Below are 16,921 nucleotides of genomic sequence, written 5' to 3'. Positions count from 1 at the left end.
TAGTCATATACATTTTGCAATTATAAAAAAATAATTAGGTTGTTATAATGTTCTTTTCTCAAATGATACAAATTTTTGTTGTTGTTATAATTATGTTTCAGTTTGGATAAACTAGGACTTTAGAAAATGCTTTGGTTCTATGTTATGTACAAATCGGAATTGGAGTTTTGAAAAATAAATTCAATGACTACAACAAGAATGTTTACTATGTCATTAATATGTAAACAACTTTGAAATCTAGATAATCAGAAACTCATGAATACACACGAGAGGGAAAAAAAGAGAAGCAAAGAGAGATATAAAACAGAGGGGGAGAGAAAGTGGAAACTTACTTACCTTTGCATCCTCAGTTTATATAGAATAAACATATAAGTAAAATATACTGCTTCATTCCGCTTCACTCCGCTTCACTCACATCAGACAATTATATCAACTTCTTTTCTCCTCCTGTTTGCCGCGAACGCTTCCTCTTACAAACTTAGTAATATACCCCAGACAACATAGTCTACACACATACGCCCGTTTCTTCTCTTTTACATTTTTATCTCACTTCCGAGTTTAACATCCTAAATTTGTCACATTCCATCAAAGCCACACACAATACAATCTTACCTAAGCTAGACGTAAGCTGCTATTCTAACATTCGTAATATAAATTCCAAAAGAACGTTGACAACGTAGAGATTCCTTCGATAATGGACACTTTGTCGAAAGAAGAAGAATTCATCGATATCTAATCCTAAATTGTGCTTTAGACGCAATCAAGATGGCGCCGAGTTTGCATAAAGTCCAACTTGAAACTACTGCGCAACTGACAGTGATACGCCTCTACATTTGTTTATATATATATATGCATACAATGCAAAAGAACGGCAAGCGAAAAGAAAACCATTGGACAATTGATATGCACCGCGTGCTTCAACTGGGTCCCTGCTTCATAAAAAGTCCTATCAGTGACAAAGTACAATATCTGATAATATATAATGTGACTACTAAAATCCTCGCATTTGTCCATTGGCTTTGAACAAATTTGTTTTGCACCTGTAATTTATAACAAGTCTAATAAAGATAAGGTCTACAAGAACTGTTAGCATTAGTCATGGGGTGCGAATGATCTTGCTTTTCAATGGACGTGTTAACAAATTGTATGCATACTTTTGTAAACAACAGGTTCTTTTGACGACTGAAAAGCTCACCAGAGGGTTGCCTGACATGAAAATGAATCGTCAGAACATTGCACACAACGACAACGTATGATGTGGAAGCAGAACCTACCTCCAGATTCATGTAAAGATAGAAACAATGACGAAGATGATCCTTGCATGATAACGTATTAACTAGAATGTATTGTTCCTGCTTTGTGTTCACAACTTTGTAGGGGGGGGGGGGAGGGGGGGGGGCTTAGCTGTTTTTTTTTCTTCGAATTGTCCTTTATGCTGTTTCCCCCTCCCTTTGAAGATGCTCTCCCGCCCTTGAGATACAATTATGTTACCAGTGTTTGTATATTCACTCGTTTTCTTTATAGAAAATGAATCGACCTCCAGATAGCATATGGTTGTCAAAATAATGAAATCTATATAATCAGAAACACATGTACACTCGCTTTATACGAACCTCAAGTGACTTTCAAATAAAAGTATAAAAACACAGTTTTGGGAAACCATTCTGCTATCTTTACGATTCATCTTTCAACGGGCACTCTACAAACTTATTGGAACCTACCAAGGCGTTAAAATATTAAACGAAGCGAGTGGCAGGTCTCGATCGCCATCATGTTCATTGCTGAAATTCTCATGGAAGGATAATGCTTTCTATCAGGGGCGGCGATAACTTTTCATGACCGGGGGTACGAAATGCAAGGGACGAGGGAGCATAGTGTAAACTGTGCTTACGTGATACTAACAGAATACAGATTTTCTACAAAATTTACTCGTACATTCTGAAGGATATTATGCGATGGAGCGTAGCGACCGAGCGAGAAGAAAATGTGCATTTTTATTAGTCTGAACGCTGCACTCTTGGGCCCTCCAGAGCCTAAAAGTGTGTTACAGTCTGTAGTCAGTATTTTCCGGGGGAGGGACAACCCCCCTCCCCGTCCCCCCGGTATCGCCCCCTTATACTGAAACATTGTATCATCCACTCAACCTGACTTGCACGCATAAAACAAATATCAATTTTTGCATAAAAAAGTGAAGTTTTCAGAAAGGTGCGTTTCTTTCCGGCATTGACTGACTACAGAAAGAATGTTTGCTATGTCATTAATATGTAGAAACATTGAAATCTAGATAATCAGAAATACATGAATACACACGAGGGGGAAAGAGAAAAACAAAGAGAGGTATACAGCCGAGGGGGAGAGAAAGGGGGAATCTACTTCATACTTAACTTTGAGCCTCAGTTTATATATAATAAAATAGAAGTAAAATATCGTCGGTGGGGTGACAAAACCTCGTATCTCAATTTTTTGAGATTTTGATTTGTTTGCATAATTTTGTAGCTAATGGCCTACGACACCACCTGATAAATCTATGGAACGCCTCCTGTCTCGGTTTTTCACAAATCCAAACACTCTTAAACTAAACCTCGTAACTTTAACCCCCTTTGAAGCTGCGCTGACAAAACCTCGTAACATAAGATACGTAATTCCTTTTCCTCGTAACTCACACACAGCCTAACAGTACCGAAGTTAGTGTATTCAAATCCTCGTAACTTATTCAACCAAAACCTCGTAACTGATTCAGAGTTGAAAGTAAGAACTCGTATCTCAATTTGAATAACAACTAAAAACTCGTATTTCAATGTAGATAAAAGCAAAAACCTCGTAACTCACTTTCAAATATAAAAACAATTATTTTACTGTATTTCAACAATGACATTAAAAATTGTATGAATATTCCAATTTTAAAAAGAAAGGACGGTGTCACAGCACTAAATTTGTTGAGACAGGAAAGTTTTTTCGCTCTCCTGAAAATTCATGATTTTTGAGATTTTGTCACCCCACCCCACGAGGTTTTGTCACCCCACCGACGATATACTGCTTCATTCCGCTTCATTGACATCAGACAATTATATCACCTTCTTTTCTCCTCCTGTTTGCCTCGAACACTTCCTCTCACAAACTTAGTAATACACCACAGACTACATAGTCTACACCCATATACGCTCGTTTCTTCTCTTTTACATTTTCTCTCTCACTTCCGTGTTTAATTATCTCCTAAATTTGTCATACTCCACCAAAGCGACACACAGTATATTCTTACCCAAGTTAGACGTCAGCTGCTATTCTAACCTTCGTAATATAAATTCCAAAAGATCGTTGACAACGTAGAGACTCCTTCGATGATAAAAACTTTGTCGAAAAAAGAAGAATTCACTGATATCTACTCCTAAATTGTGCTTTAGACGCAATCAAGATGGCCCCGAGTTTGCATAAAGTCCAACTTGAAACTACTGCGCAACTGACAGTGATATGTCTCTACATTTTCAAAAGCAAATCACATTATATATATGCATACAATGCAAACGAACGGCAAGCTAAAAGAAAATCATATTGCAATTGGTAGGCACCGTGTGCTTCAACTGGGTCCTGCTTCATAAAAAGCCCTATCAGTGACAAAGTACAATATCTGATAATGTTATATGATACTAAAATCCTCGCATTGGTCCATTGGCTGTGAACAAATTTGTTTTGCACTTGTAATTTATAACAAGTCTAATACAAATAGGGCCTACAAGAACTGTTAGCATTAGTCATGGGGTGCGAATGATCTTGCTTTTCAATGGACGTGTTAACAAATTGTATGCATACTTTTGTAAACAACAGGTTCTTTTGATGAATGAAAAGCTCACCAGAGGGTTGCCTGACATGAAAATGAATCGTCAGAACATTACACACAACGACAACGTATGGTGTGGAAGTAGTACCTACATCCAGATCAGAGGCGGCGCTCCCGGGGGGCAGGGGGGGGGCACAGTGCCCTCCCACTTTTTCAAGTACCCTAAAAGTGCCCCTTTTGCTTAGGAAAAGTGCCCCCTTTACTTTGACAAGTGCCCCTATTAATTTTTAAAAGTGCCCCTTCCCCTTTCCACCTCTGGTATTAAAGTGCGCCTTTTGTTTTGACACGTACCCCTTTCCCTTTGAAAAGTTCCCATTTTTCTTCGCAATAAGTGTCCATTTTCCATTCTCATAAGTGACCTTTTTAATCTCTAGTAAGTTTCCCTTGGTAGGTATGAGAAGCGCCCCATTTTATTTTTTAAGGGGCGCCCCCTTCACCTCTGATAATTGCCCTATTCAAATCTGAGAGGTTCCCCTCTTGCTTTGACAAGTTTCCCTTTTCCTTTGTAAAAAGTGCCCCTTCCCCTTTTAATAACTACCCCTTTTTAACTTAGATAAGCGCACCTTATATGTTCACATTTGCCCCCTTTCCTTTTTAATTAGTGCCCATTTGTCTTATGATAACTGCCCCCTTCTAAAAAGAACCCTTTTCCCTTTTTATGAATGCCCATTTTCATCTATGAAAATAGTTCCTTTTCATTATTATAAGTGCCCCCTTTCATCTCTTGTAAATGACCCTATTTAATTCTGAGAGATACTCGTTTTACTTTGACAAGTACCCCTTCCCCTCCTGATAAGTGCTCTTTCCATCTCTAATAAATGCTCTTTTTATTTTGACACGTCCCCCTTTTCCTTCCTAATAAATGCTCTGTTTCCTTATAAGTGCCCCTTACCCTTGTTATAATTACCACTTTACGTCTTTGATAAGTGCCCGGTTTATTTTAACATGTGCCTCTTTTTCTTTTTAATAAGGGCCACTTCCCCTTCTCATTTCCCTTTTAACAATGATATGTGCCCAATTTCCTTTCTAATAAAGAACCTATCCCTTTTTCATAAATGCCCCTTTTCACTTCTTATAAATGCCCCCCTATCAAAATCTGATGGGTGCCTCTTTTCCGTCGACAAATGTCCGTTTCCTTTTCATCCCTGGTGCATGCCTCTTTTTTTAGGTGTAAGAAGTGCCCCATTTTCACCTCTGATAATTAGCATTTGCTTACTTTGACACGTGCTCCTTTTATTTTATAACAAGTGTCTTAACCCTTTCGATAAGTGTCCTTTTTCCTGTCATCATTAAACGTGCCCCTAATTTCAAGCGAATAAAAGCAATTTCCTCCAAAGCTCGCTCGTTACGCTCGCTCGTAGTTATATATGGTATAATTATGTAACTTATCAAAGATCTTTTCAGTCTTCCGTTATGAGAATGTGCTTATCACCCCATTAGGATTGGGTTTTTCCTCTGCGACCTCACGAATCTTGAAATTTTTCCTCGCTCGCAAATGAATTTTTTAGACCATCACCACCAACTGCAAAGTATGATACTTAAGCAATATCTTATATGATGTATAAAGAGATAATAAATATTGAAATCATCCCCGATAGTGTAATCACAATATAGGGGTATATACCGGTGTCTAAAAAATGGTATATTTTCCCTTTGAGATTTCCCTTTGAAGGCGCCCTTTTTTGTTGGTCCCCCCCCCCCCCCCCCCCACTTTGAAAGTCGCTCCGCCGCCTCTGATCCAGATTCATGTAAGAATAGAAACAATGACGGAGATGATCCTTGATAACGTATTAACTAGAATTTGGGCCCGGGTTCAAGGTCTCAAAATGTAGTTTGTCCTGCTTTGTGTTCATACTTTGTGGGGGGAGGGGGGGGGGTTCTAGCTGTTTTCTAGGTGTCCTTATGCTGATGTCCCCTCCCTTTTAAAGATACTCCCCAAGCCCGAGATACCAGTGTTTGCATATTCACTGGTTTTCTTTATAGAAAATGAATCGACCTACAAATGGTATGTTTGTAAAAATAATGAAATCTGTATAATCAGAAACACATGTACACTCGCTTCTTATGAAATTCATGTGACTTTCAATAAAAAGTATTAAAAAACATAGTTTTTCGAAACTGTTTAGCTATTTCTACAGTTCTTCTTACAGAGGGCAATCTACTAATTCATTGCAACCGTACATGGCGTTGAAATATTAAATGAATCGAGTGATAGGTCTCTCAATCATGTTCATTGCGGAAATTCCGGAAGGATAATACTTTCTATTACCTGGGGACAAAAACAAATCTGAATAATGGGTACCTATCATATTTTAGTAGGGTTACTTATCAGAGGTGAAATGGGAAATCTTTGAAAAGCGGCATTCTCGCACATGAAAGAGGCTCTCACCAGAGATGAAAAGGGACACTTATGAAAATGGAAAAGGGAAACTTATTATAGCGGAAAAAGGGCACCTATCGGATTTTGATATAGGTATTTATCAGTGTTGAAAATGGGGCATTTATGAGAAAGGAAAGGGGCACCTATCAGAAAGAAAATGGGCACTTATTCGATAGGAAAAGGGGCAAGTGTCATAATAGAAGGGGGCACTTATTAAGAGGTGAAATGAGGGCACTCATCAACGATGAAAAGGAGCAGTCTTATCAAAAGGGGAAAGGGTAATTATAACATAGGAAAAGGGGCAATAATCAAAAGTGAAGGGGACACCTATCAGACGTGTTAATGGGCACTTCTCGAACCTTAAAGGGGGCATTTACCAAAGGCACTTATGAGAAAGGAAAAAAAAAGACTTATTGCAAAGGAAAATTGGCACTTATCAGATTTTAATAGGGCCATTTATCGGAGGTGAAAAGGGGCATTTATTAGAAGGGGAGGGGGCTTTGTTTTTAAAAGGGGGTGGGGCACTTATCAAAAAGAAAAGGGGCACTTGTCAGATACTAGAATGACAATTAACAAAATAAACATGACTACCAAAATATTCTTCATAGTAAGGATTGTTTTGTCAATGCTAAGGAACTACTCTTTACACTTTTGACAAGTGACATTTTTGACTAAATAAAGATATATTTTAGATAATATGAAACAATTGTCAGCTAGAATGACGATCAAAAGTTTACACAATGTTTTTACAAGAATATGATTCAAAGTTAAGGCGATATGATGAATTCAGTATCTCGGTTCATGAAATTTTCCACACCATTTCAAAAGATTGGATCATAACCCTCCATGTTCTAGGTACCTTCACACGTTACTGACATTACATTGATAACACCTTTTTTTAACCTGAAACGGTTTGGGGCAAGGTATGCCGATCCAAAACCCGTCTTAAATCCTTGTGATAACTTTGAAATTGAGGAAAATTAGCCAAATTGTAAAGTGTCCCGAATCTCATTGATGTCAAGCTTTTATTGTGTATATCAAAACAAATATATAACACATAAAGTTACCTTACCGTTTCACTGTTGTGATGAGGACCTCTCTACTATCAGCTAACGGTGTTGTATAAAAGCGTACAGCTTGAGTGTATGCAACGTGTACTGACAAGATAGGTGCAGTGCTTTTTACATCTCGGCAATACACATGGATCGGTGCACAAATTAAACAATGTTTCAAAAGAGAAGGAATTATATAAATGATCACGTCACTTGTTCAAAGTTAAAGCTTTGTTTTAAGTGACGGTTTTTGCAGTGCTTTGTGTGTAAAACCTAGCGTTTGTAAATGATAATTCAAAGAAAACCTTTAACTACCATAAGTTTCGAAAAAAATCACAAAGAGTCATGTTTTTTACTGAAATTTGCGATGTTATTTAATCCCGATTCCGTTAAGATTGGTATCAAGATGTAGATAATTTAACTTTCTTTCATATGACACCAAACTCATGGTAGGTCAAGGTTTCCTCAAATTATTATTTACAAAATACTATTTTTCGTCAAAGTAGGGCCGCTTTTTGGGATGCCCCCCTCCAATTGAGGGGTGTTTGCTACAAATAAAAAAAAAAATCTGAGGTATTGTGTATTATGATACAATCTTTCCAATAAACAAACTGTGCTTAGCTTGTGTTGTAGTGGCAGGCAACTCAATAACTAAGCATGATATTTGACTTTGGTCCTCCGCTTATTGTCTTTATATAGCATTACGTTAAATATAATGAAATACAGGTTTTTCCTCAGTTGTATAGATGTACAGTTTCCTGCGTTCTGATTGGCCGGCTGGATAGATGTATAGTCGTGTAGTTGAATAGTTGTACGCAGGGGCGTCGCCAAGGGGGGGGGGGGGTGTGGGGGTGCGACACCCCTTCACCTGTCAGGATATTGTCGGTAAAATTGCGCTGCCGTCGGGAAAAACAAAAAAGAGATTACGGATTAAGCGTCGAGAACAGTAGGCCGACACCGAATCGCCTGCATTTTCTCATAATCTAATGTTACGTCAAAGCTTCCGCGCTTCGCGCGGGAGGGGGAGAAACTGAATTCAGACAAGGATTAAGAGTCGAGCACTGTTCAACGAATCGTCTACTTTCTCTAATAATTTAATGAAACGCCATAGCTTCCGCGCTTCACGCGAGAGGGGGAGAAACTGAATTCAGACAAGGATTAAGAGTCGAGCACGGTTCAACGAATCGTCTACTTTCTAATAATGTAATGAAACGCCAAAACTTTCGCGCTTCGCGCGGGAGGGGCAGAACTGAATTCAGATAAGGATTAAGATTCGAGAACAGAACAGCAAATCGTCTACATTTAATAATAATTTAATGAAAAGTCAAAGCTTTCGCGCTTCGCGCGGGAGGGGGGGGGGGACTTCATTCAGACAAGGATTAACAGTCGAGATCGGTACAATAAATCGTCTTCTTTTCCTAATAATTTAAGGAAACGTCTAAGCTTCCACGCTTCGTGCGGGAGGCCTAACACCGACACCCCCTAATGAGCGCGCTTCGCGCGCTCTTTAAGTGATTCGCTTGCTCACTACCGTCCCTTCCTAAAATAAGATCCTAGTTCCGCACCTGCATTAAAATATATAGCTTTGATGTTGACTAAGTTGACGAAATAATTCGTATATTTATGTCGTCGAGGAAAATGATCATTTGCGCATACGCAATTACTATAGATAGTCCATAGGAAAACGATTTAGCCTTCGGCCCCGGGTTTATAGAGATAAATTTGTAGATATTGGGACATTTAATTTTGTCGGTAATTGGTGGCTAGTTTTGTCGCCAATCGTTGGCCTCTACCCCCCCCCCCCCCCCCCACTGAAAAAGGTCTAGCGACGCCCCTGGTTGTACGGAGAGTGGCATACTTGGCCCGCTATATACCCCGCCATATATACCCCGACTAGCTCTCAACACGACCTTTACCCTAGGGTAACTTGCCTCCGTCTGAACAAGACTCATGATCTTTTGGCTAACATTATATTTAAAAAAAGGATTCTGATACACTATTTCAATACACTATTGTATATCGTATAAAAGTCACGTTCAGATTACACACTAAGGCCCGAATTCACAAAGGAGGTTTAGATTTAACCCAGGCTAAATCTAACCCTGGGTTATTTAGCCCAGGCTAAATCTAACCCACGGTTTAAACCTCGCTCGGTATTCACAAAGCGTGGGTTAAATAACTAAATCTAACCCACGGTTTAACCCACGGTTTAAGCATGCCTAAGAGAGCAAAAAAATAAACTGAGCATGCGCAGAATTGAAGCATTGAACTGAGCATGCGCGCTTAGTACACTTGGTTACTCCACCTAGTTCACCGTCGTCTGCTAAGTCCAGATCCAGTTGTATTTGGGCTATACTCTTCGCCTACAAGTAGAGACTGAAAACCGACCGATTCTAAGTTGAGATAAGACTTTAAACCACTATTCACATACTAAAACAGTTCTCTGACAGATGTCCTCAAAATATTACCGAATTTCGCATAAATTACCTCAATAATTCCTCACTATCGTTGTTAATTTATGGCCTATAATCGTCCGACATAATTATGATCAGCTGGGCATCACAACACACTAAACATCGACAGTTTTCGTGGAAGAGTCCACAAAAAACTTCTGTAAACGACCCTTATACCAGAGTGAAAATTTTCTTTGATGTAGTGTTCATTTTAGAGCTATATGATCACATTTTCGTTGATTGTTATGATGATTTTAGAGCGTAGGTCACACTTTAGTTTAGCAATTAATCAATCTGAAGTAAGAGTAGACTCGTGTTATATATAGCGTAGACTCCGTAGAGGCAGCGAAAGCGATCGATGACGTTTAGTCCAGAATGTGTTGATGATGTAGAAAGAAAGGGCTGAAAGGTTACGATAAATACTATCTGATAGAAAATACTGGCATTAATGCATAAAATGCATAGATGTATTGAGAAAAAAAAACCCGGGCTTACTGGTCATATAAAATAGAAGGACAGCAAAAACAAGGCAGTCTTGACATGTGATAAAGAATTATTAGGCCTAATTCGGGGGGGGGGGGGGGAACCTTAATTGTTTTCTTAGGGGATGGGTTTTTTTTTTTGAGGGGGGGGGGGAGGGGGGTTGATTTTGTTCTTAATTTTTCATAGGAGGGAGGGGGCATTAATTGTTTTCTTAGGGGGTGGGGCTTTACTGGGGGTTGGGGTAATTTTGTTTTTATTTTTTCTTAGGGGGGAGGGGGCATTAATTGTTTTCTTAGGGGGGGGGCATTAATTTTTCTGAATTTGTTTATTTGCTGTATTAATTCTTTTCTTAGGGGGGCGTTCATTTTTTTTCTTAATTTTTCTGCTTTATAGAATTTCTCAAGGGAATAGTGATTTAAACAAAAAGAAAAGAACTTTTTTGTAAATTTCGTCTCTACTTCTCACTCTTTCACCTTCCTTGTTTTTGTTCGTTGTCTCTCTTTTTTCACCAGCTCTCCACCCCACCTCTCTCAAATATCTTTTTATTTCGTTAGAACTCCATTTTTTTTAAATCCCTCTCGTACCCCTTTTCTTTCTCTTTTTTCTCCACCTCTCTCTCTCTCACACATACCCTTTCTCCTTCTTTCTTCATCTCTCTCTTTATCTTTTGCTCTCTCTCTGTGGGTGTTTGGATTTAGCGAAACATAACGAATCCATTTTAAATCATGGTGTGTACTGGGTAATTATAAGTAATAGATAACAGCAAATGGTATATTAATAATTAAACAAGATAAACAAAGTAGGTCATTCACTTGTAAAACGTTTACCTCCTAACTTAATGATTTCACGAGAAAAACCACACCATCAAACAAGAGAAATTTATATTTAAATATTGACGATTTAATATGGATAATCAAAACAAGTATTCAAGGTTATTGACGAAGACAATGTTGAAGTCGATGATGATGTCGATGATGATGACAGCAATGTTGTCGGTGGTGATGGTGATGAAGCAGTCAAATAACGATTTCAGTGATGATGTTGATGATGATGAAGATGATGACGATTTCCCTTTCAAAGTGGTTGGTACCTTTTGCAAAAATGTTTTGGGAGGAACTATATCAACCATTAGATTTCAAATCATACGGTCTAATTGTTTCAGACCACAGTACTGCATGGGTGTACGTTTCGTTCAGAGAAACTAAAGGGTGAACCGATTCCATATCGGTCATTTAATTAATTGGATTAAAAGTAAATGGGGAGCATCTCCAAAAAAAGGGAAAATTTTCATTTCATTAATAGAGTATATGTTCTTCCTATTAATAAAATACAGGGCTTGATCTCCACCAGGACTCCTGAAGTAGACATGAATCCTAACAATTGCACCTAGAAAACCTGGCAAACTGCAGTATTGGTAGAACTGCTGCTGTGTTGCTTCTACTTCTTCTCTTGATGTTGGGAACTTCATGAATTGTTTCCTTCTTCTTGCAAACGCTTCTGACACGTCTTTGATGACTCTGCATACAGAAGACTGTGAAAGTTGTGCCTCATCACCATGCATCTTTTGGAATGACCCTGTAAAAAAAAAAATCCTTTTAGTGAAATATCAACTAGTACAATTTCTTACAAGTTACATGGCCAGATCAAATTCTCAAACTGAGAAATGTTTAAAGTCCTTAAAATTGTAGAATAGATTTTTTATTAAATCAGGGCTGTCAACCCTCTTGCATTTAGAGGGAGTCTTATGCCACCACGCCCTTCCTCCCGCTTTGATGTAGAATCTCCCGGTTTATGAAAAAAACTCCCGCAAAACAGGTTGACCGCAATTTTACCCTTTTACTTTTTCGCTCAGCCCAGATTAAATAGAAATTTACTAAATACTAAATAAGGTAAATCACCAACAGCATATAATCAAAGTGCTGTCGCTACCTGTATAGGTATTGGGTCGTTTCTGTCTGTCGTCCTCCTCAGCTCTTCATCCACCAAGTTGATGAGGTAGAGCGCTGTCTCTTTGGAAAACCAGTACCTGGTCCGAAATGACTCATCATCATACACTTCAAAAGGGTTCATGGGTCACGAAGGCCTCTCTGAGGTCTGCCTATCAACTCTCTGTTCCGATCAAGCTGGCGGAGATGGTGAATATATTCAGCCATGCTGTCTCTGTCACAACAAAATAGAAAAAAAGTGAATTAAAATTAGAACATGAAATGAAAAAATATCATTCATTGTTTATCAAATAAATCCTATGATATTACATGTTTTGCATTCTTTGTATTGTAGACAATCTGATTTTGAATAGCTTTGCAAACTCTAAAAAAAATATTAACGATACTTTGATTGCATTAAAGAAATGAGTGCTATTGATTCATACTATTAGTATTGGGTAATTAGGAAAGATGATGTCACTGAACCTCCATAAGAACGTAGGGGCTAATTCCTGTCGTGTTTTGTTAAAAATCTACTCATGCTTGATAAAATGTGAAATTAGATACATGTACATGTAAATTAGCATTAGATGTCCCACGTGAAAGGTTGAATTTGACTAAGATTACATGTAGATTAGGAAAAACACACATTGATTTATTGGCCATTTGCTTGCACAGATTTTAAACTTGCTTCAAAATTCAAGTACAACAATGTATTGATGTAGACTCTAGGCCTAGACATGTCATGATCATGATGTAATATAAATTTGTAGGAGTTGAGTGTAGAGACATTCGACAGTCAGTACTAGAGTCTAGTCTAGCTAGATCTAGATCTAGATGGGCCTAAAGACAAAGTACCTCTCATTCAGCTCAGACTTGTGCTCGAACTCAGTGACGGTGAGACACACAAACACTCAACTACTCAAGACACAACACAACAAACCATCGGCGCGGGCTTGGCATGAATTTATGAAAAGTAGGTTTAGAAAGGTCTAGATCTAGACTCTAGACCACATAGTCTAGACTAGATTCTAGATCTAGATCCTGAGGTCTATACCGGGAGACCCTACGGCCTAGGTCTACTACTAGTTCTAGATCTAGAAAGTCTAGAGTACTAAACTAGACCTAGACTAGACCTAGACTAGATCTAGGTCTAGACCCTAGGTCTATTTTGAAAAATGATTTAGATCTAGACTAGGTCTAGACTAGTCTATTCCATTTCAATTTCTAAATCTAGAATAGATTCTAGTCTAGATCTAAGTTAGGTCTAGATTCTAGACCTCTAGATCTAGATCTGCATCTTTTAAAATAATTTACAAAATACTTTGAATAAATTCATGCCATGGTTTGGCGTGCTTTGACTAATTTCTTGAGACTGAGGACTAGATCTAGATAGATCTAGAATCTAGGCCTAGGTCTACATCTATCATCTAGCCTAGATCTAGGCCCACGTCGTGTTTGGTGTCTCACTGCCACCGACTTCGAGCTCAAGCTCAGGTCTTATTCAGTCATGCAGTACTGAGTGTCAGTGTAGGCCTAGTAGTACTAGAGACTAGTCTAGATCTAGGTCTAGACCAGGCCTCTAGGCCTAGACTAGACTAGTAAAATCCATCAGCGTGGAAGAATTTTCATTTTCATTTCGGCATTTTTCGTTCTCCTCCGTTAGTCAGATGAGAAGCAGCATCAGCAGAGCAGAAATTACAAATGGAACTGTCGCTACCCCCCCCCCCCCACCGCTACCCCCCCCCCCCCCACCACCGAGGCCAGGAATGTCTCAAATGTCATGAATAACATATTTTTCTTCCCAAATCACACAATTGTGTGATATTATAACTAATTTCGTATTGTTAGCTGGCACATTCGCAGTTATTGCGAAATTGCCTTGCCTCGCAGGATTACATAAACAACACAACACAACACAAATACACACGCATGGGTCCGAGCTGCGTTAGGTTCTGCGACAATGTTCGCAAAGGCTGTGCAACTTACGATGAAGATTATTATTCGTGCACTTTTTACGCACATAAATCATGTTCAATTGGGCTTCCATTGTAGCAGAACTGAGAATATGGTACAAATATGTTGCGAATAACTAAAAAATACTTACAATGTAGGCTATCAAAGATGAAAAAACAGCAACTTTGTGAAGGTCTCTTCACTTTGTTTTACCACAAATTTGTCAACAAAATTTGTTCGTTCGTCGGCGCTAAAAAGCCAAAGCTCGCTGGTATGACGTCATATGACGCGTTAAACCGTGGGTTAAACCGTGGGTTAGATTTAGCCCGCTGTTTAAACCACCCTTCTGAGCAGGCTAAAATTATGACGTAATATGACGCGATTTAGCCTGGGTTAAAAATAAACTTCCTTTGTGAATACCAAAATAATGACCCATGGTCTAAAGCTCGGGGTTATGACGTATTATGACGCGATTTAGCCTGGGTTAAATCTAAACCTCCTTTGTGAATTCGGGCCTAAGTCATTGTAATGATCGCGTATTTCTAAACGTGATATACAGTGGTATAATGGCATTGCTTTAAGTTGATTTTTCGAAAGTAGTTGCGATCCTGTTTGGTAATGGTAATGGTTTTATTACAAATGTTATTTTCAGCCAGATGGCTGAATTGCAGAACTTTGTACATTGTAAAAACATAAATATTTAATCAAACATCAAACGTATTGAGGCATATCACGCAGTGAATGAATTATAAATCAATGTACACATATATATACAAATTAATAAAATTCATAAAATTCGCTTAACAGCTAACAGTTGCTTAATTCTATTCCACAATCATCATAATAGTGCAGACAGCACAGGAGATCCGGGAAAAGTGTGAGATAGACAGCGGGAGAGAAAGAGAGAAAGGGAGAGAGGGAGAGAGAAAGAGAGAGACAAAGCGAGAGATAGAGAGAGAGAGATATATATAAAAGATAATGCTGAGGATGAGAATGTATATCAGACATATCCAAAATAAGGTAAAAAGTACAATTTCGACAGAGAGAATACTGGTTGTAAAAAATAATAAATTACATTTTACATTTTCATTGGTGAGTTATGAATAACATATATTGTAAATTGATAGGTAGGTATGCAATCAGATGAGAGATTTTCTTGTAATAAATATGTGGTAAGTATGTTTTAATCATTACAAAAGTTAACAATGGTAATCTTGATTTACCGTATTATATTATAATTTTCAGTTATCAATTATCAAGGTTGTACAATCGTCTTAGTAACAAAAATTTATATACTATTTCACATAAAATAAAATAATTCTACAGCACCTCTACCTCATCACTATGGGGATAAGTTTACATGCTATACAAATGTGTATAAAGTGCATGATCACTACTGTGAATTTAGCAAGTCAATTAGGTAGGGAACTGGACTGTTACGAAATCGTTTGGTTTTACATTTTAACTGTTCTCTGGTATTTGATTTGCGTAGGCTTCTAATGTTCTTACAAGGAGGTATGAGGTAAGATACCTTCTCGTTTTATATCACTTTCTCTGCAAAACTCAAACACAGTTCCTTCCTTCTGTCAGCCAAAGAAGACAAATTCATTTGATTCAGTGCTGTCTCATATGACTGGTAATTAGGTCACAAGATTATTTTCAGAGTTCTTTTCTGCACCCTTTCTAGTCGATCTACTTGTTCTTTAGTTAGGCCTCCTTTCCACACCGGCGAGGCATACTCTACGAGGGGTCTAAGGAAACCGTTGTAGATGGTACGGAGATTTTTGATTGGCAGTCCGAGACCTTTTAGGATCCTAATGAGGTGTATTCTTCCATTTGCACGTTTTATCATAAAATCAACATGATCACTCCATTTTAAATCACAGAGGATATGGACTCCTAACAATTTTACAGACGTGGATTGCTTTAGAGGTGGTTGATCAATTTCCAGTGACAGTGGTGTTAGAGGCTTTTTCATAAAACACACCTGCATATACTTTCACATTTAGCAGGGTTAAGGGACATTCCATTTGACGTTGACCATTCGGCAAAATGTTTACACAAAAAGTCCTCTATGTGGGCATGCCTTGAACCATAATGCATGGCCCTACAGAGGAATTTTTCCTGTTGGGGACCGGGGGAAAATGCAATGAATTATTGATAATTTATTGCATTCAGTCTATGTTTTTTTGTATTTGGGGAGGCGGCGACGTACCCCAGCCCCCGCTGCGTGAAGTCATTATTCAGTGGCTAAGCAATGTTAATTTTAGGCCCCATAATAAAAATCGTGTCGATCAGCTATATAAGTGCCCTTCTGTGAGGCATTAATCCTCATTACTGTCAGTTATGACTTAAGAACGAAGGTCCCCTAGTTGATTAGCATAGTAGCACACACGTGCTTTAGCAGTCACGAAAAACAAACACTCGCAAATTATTATTCAATACAATCTGAACATGTATACTATTAATTAGATCTAGTAGGAAATAAATCATTGTCAAAATCATCTTATAAATTGGGGTAAAAATAACTATTCCACCTTTATGACCAACAGTGTATAAACAAGTATTGCCGGTAAGCCTCCTTTTGGAATTATAGTACACACTAACAAATAATGGTACAAATTTGTACCCTATAGGGTGCAGACCGCTGCTACAATAGCAGCCATGTATTGCAGACTTGCACCCTATAAGTGGCTGCTATTGTAGCAGCGATCTGCATCCCAAATGTACCCCTATTTCTTAGTGTGTACAGTCATTTTGAACTTGAAATTTGTGAAAGATGAGAGAAAGAATACACTTCTTTACTCTCCGATCTAGCCGAAGAAGGGGGGAGGAAA

At 38.3% G+C, this 16,921-nt stretch overlaps 1 long non-coding RNA gene across 2 annotated transcripts; it reads right to left on the bottom strand.

Annotated features, from left to right (window-relative positions):
* Window positions 1-11,081: 11,081 nt before the first annotated feature.
* Window positions 11,082-14,596, bottom strand: LOC105446064. 2 transcript variants are annotated; one of them, XR_973613.2, is made up of 3 exons: window positions 14,236-14,596; window positions 12,102-12,363; window positions 11,082-11,778 (listed from the first exon to the last, which is right to left on the bottom strand). It is a non-coding gene; the product is annotated as an uncharacterized LOC105446064 (long non-coding RNA). The 2 variants fall into 2 exon arrangements; XR_973614.2 differs by having other exon boundaries at window positions 12,133-12,363.
* Between the last annotated feature and the right edge of the window lie 2,325 nt (window positions 14,597-16,921).

The sequence above is a fragment of the Strongylocentrotus purpuratus genome, unplaced genomic scaffold (assembly GCF_000002235.5).
Source record: "Strongylocentrotus purpuratus isolate Spur 01 unplaced genomic scaffold, Spur_5.0 spur5_scaffold_1, whole genome shotgun sequence".
Lineage (NCBI taxonomy): Eukaryota > Metazoa > Echinodermata > Echinoidea > Camarodonta > Strongylocentrotidae > Strongylocentrotus > Strongylocentrotus purpuratus.
Note: the sequence above shows the minus strand (reverse complement) of the source record. Positions and strands in the feature narration are given on the sequence as shown.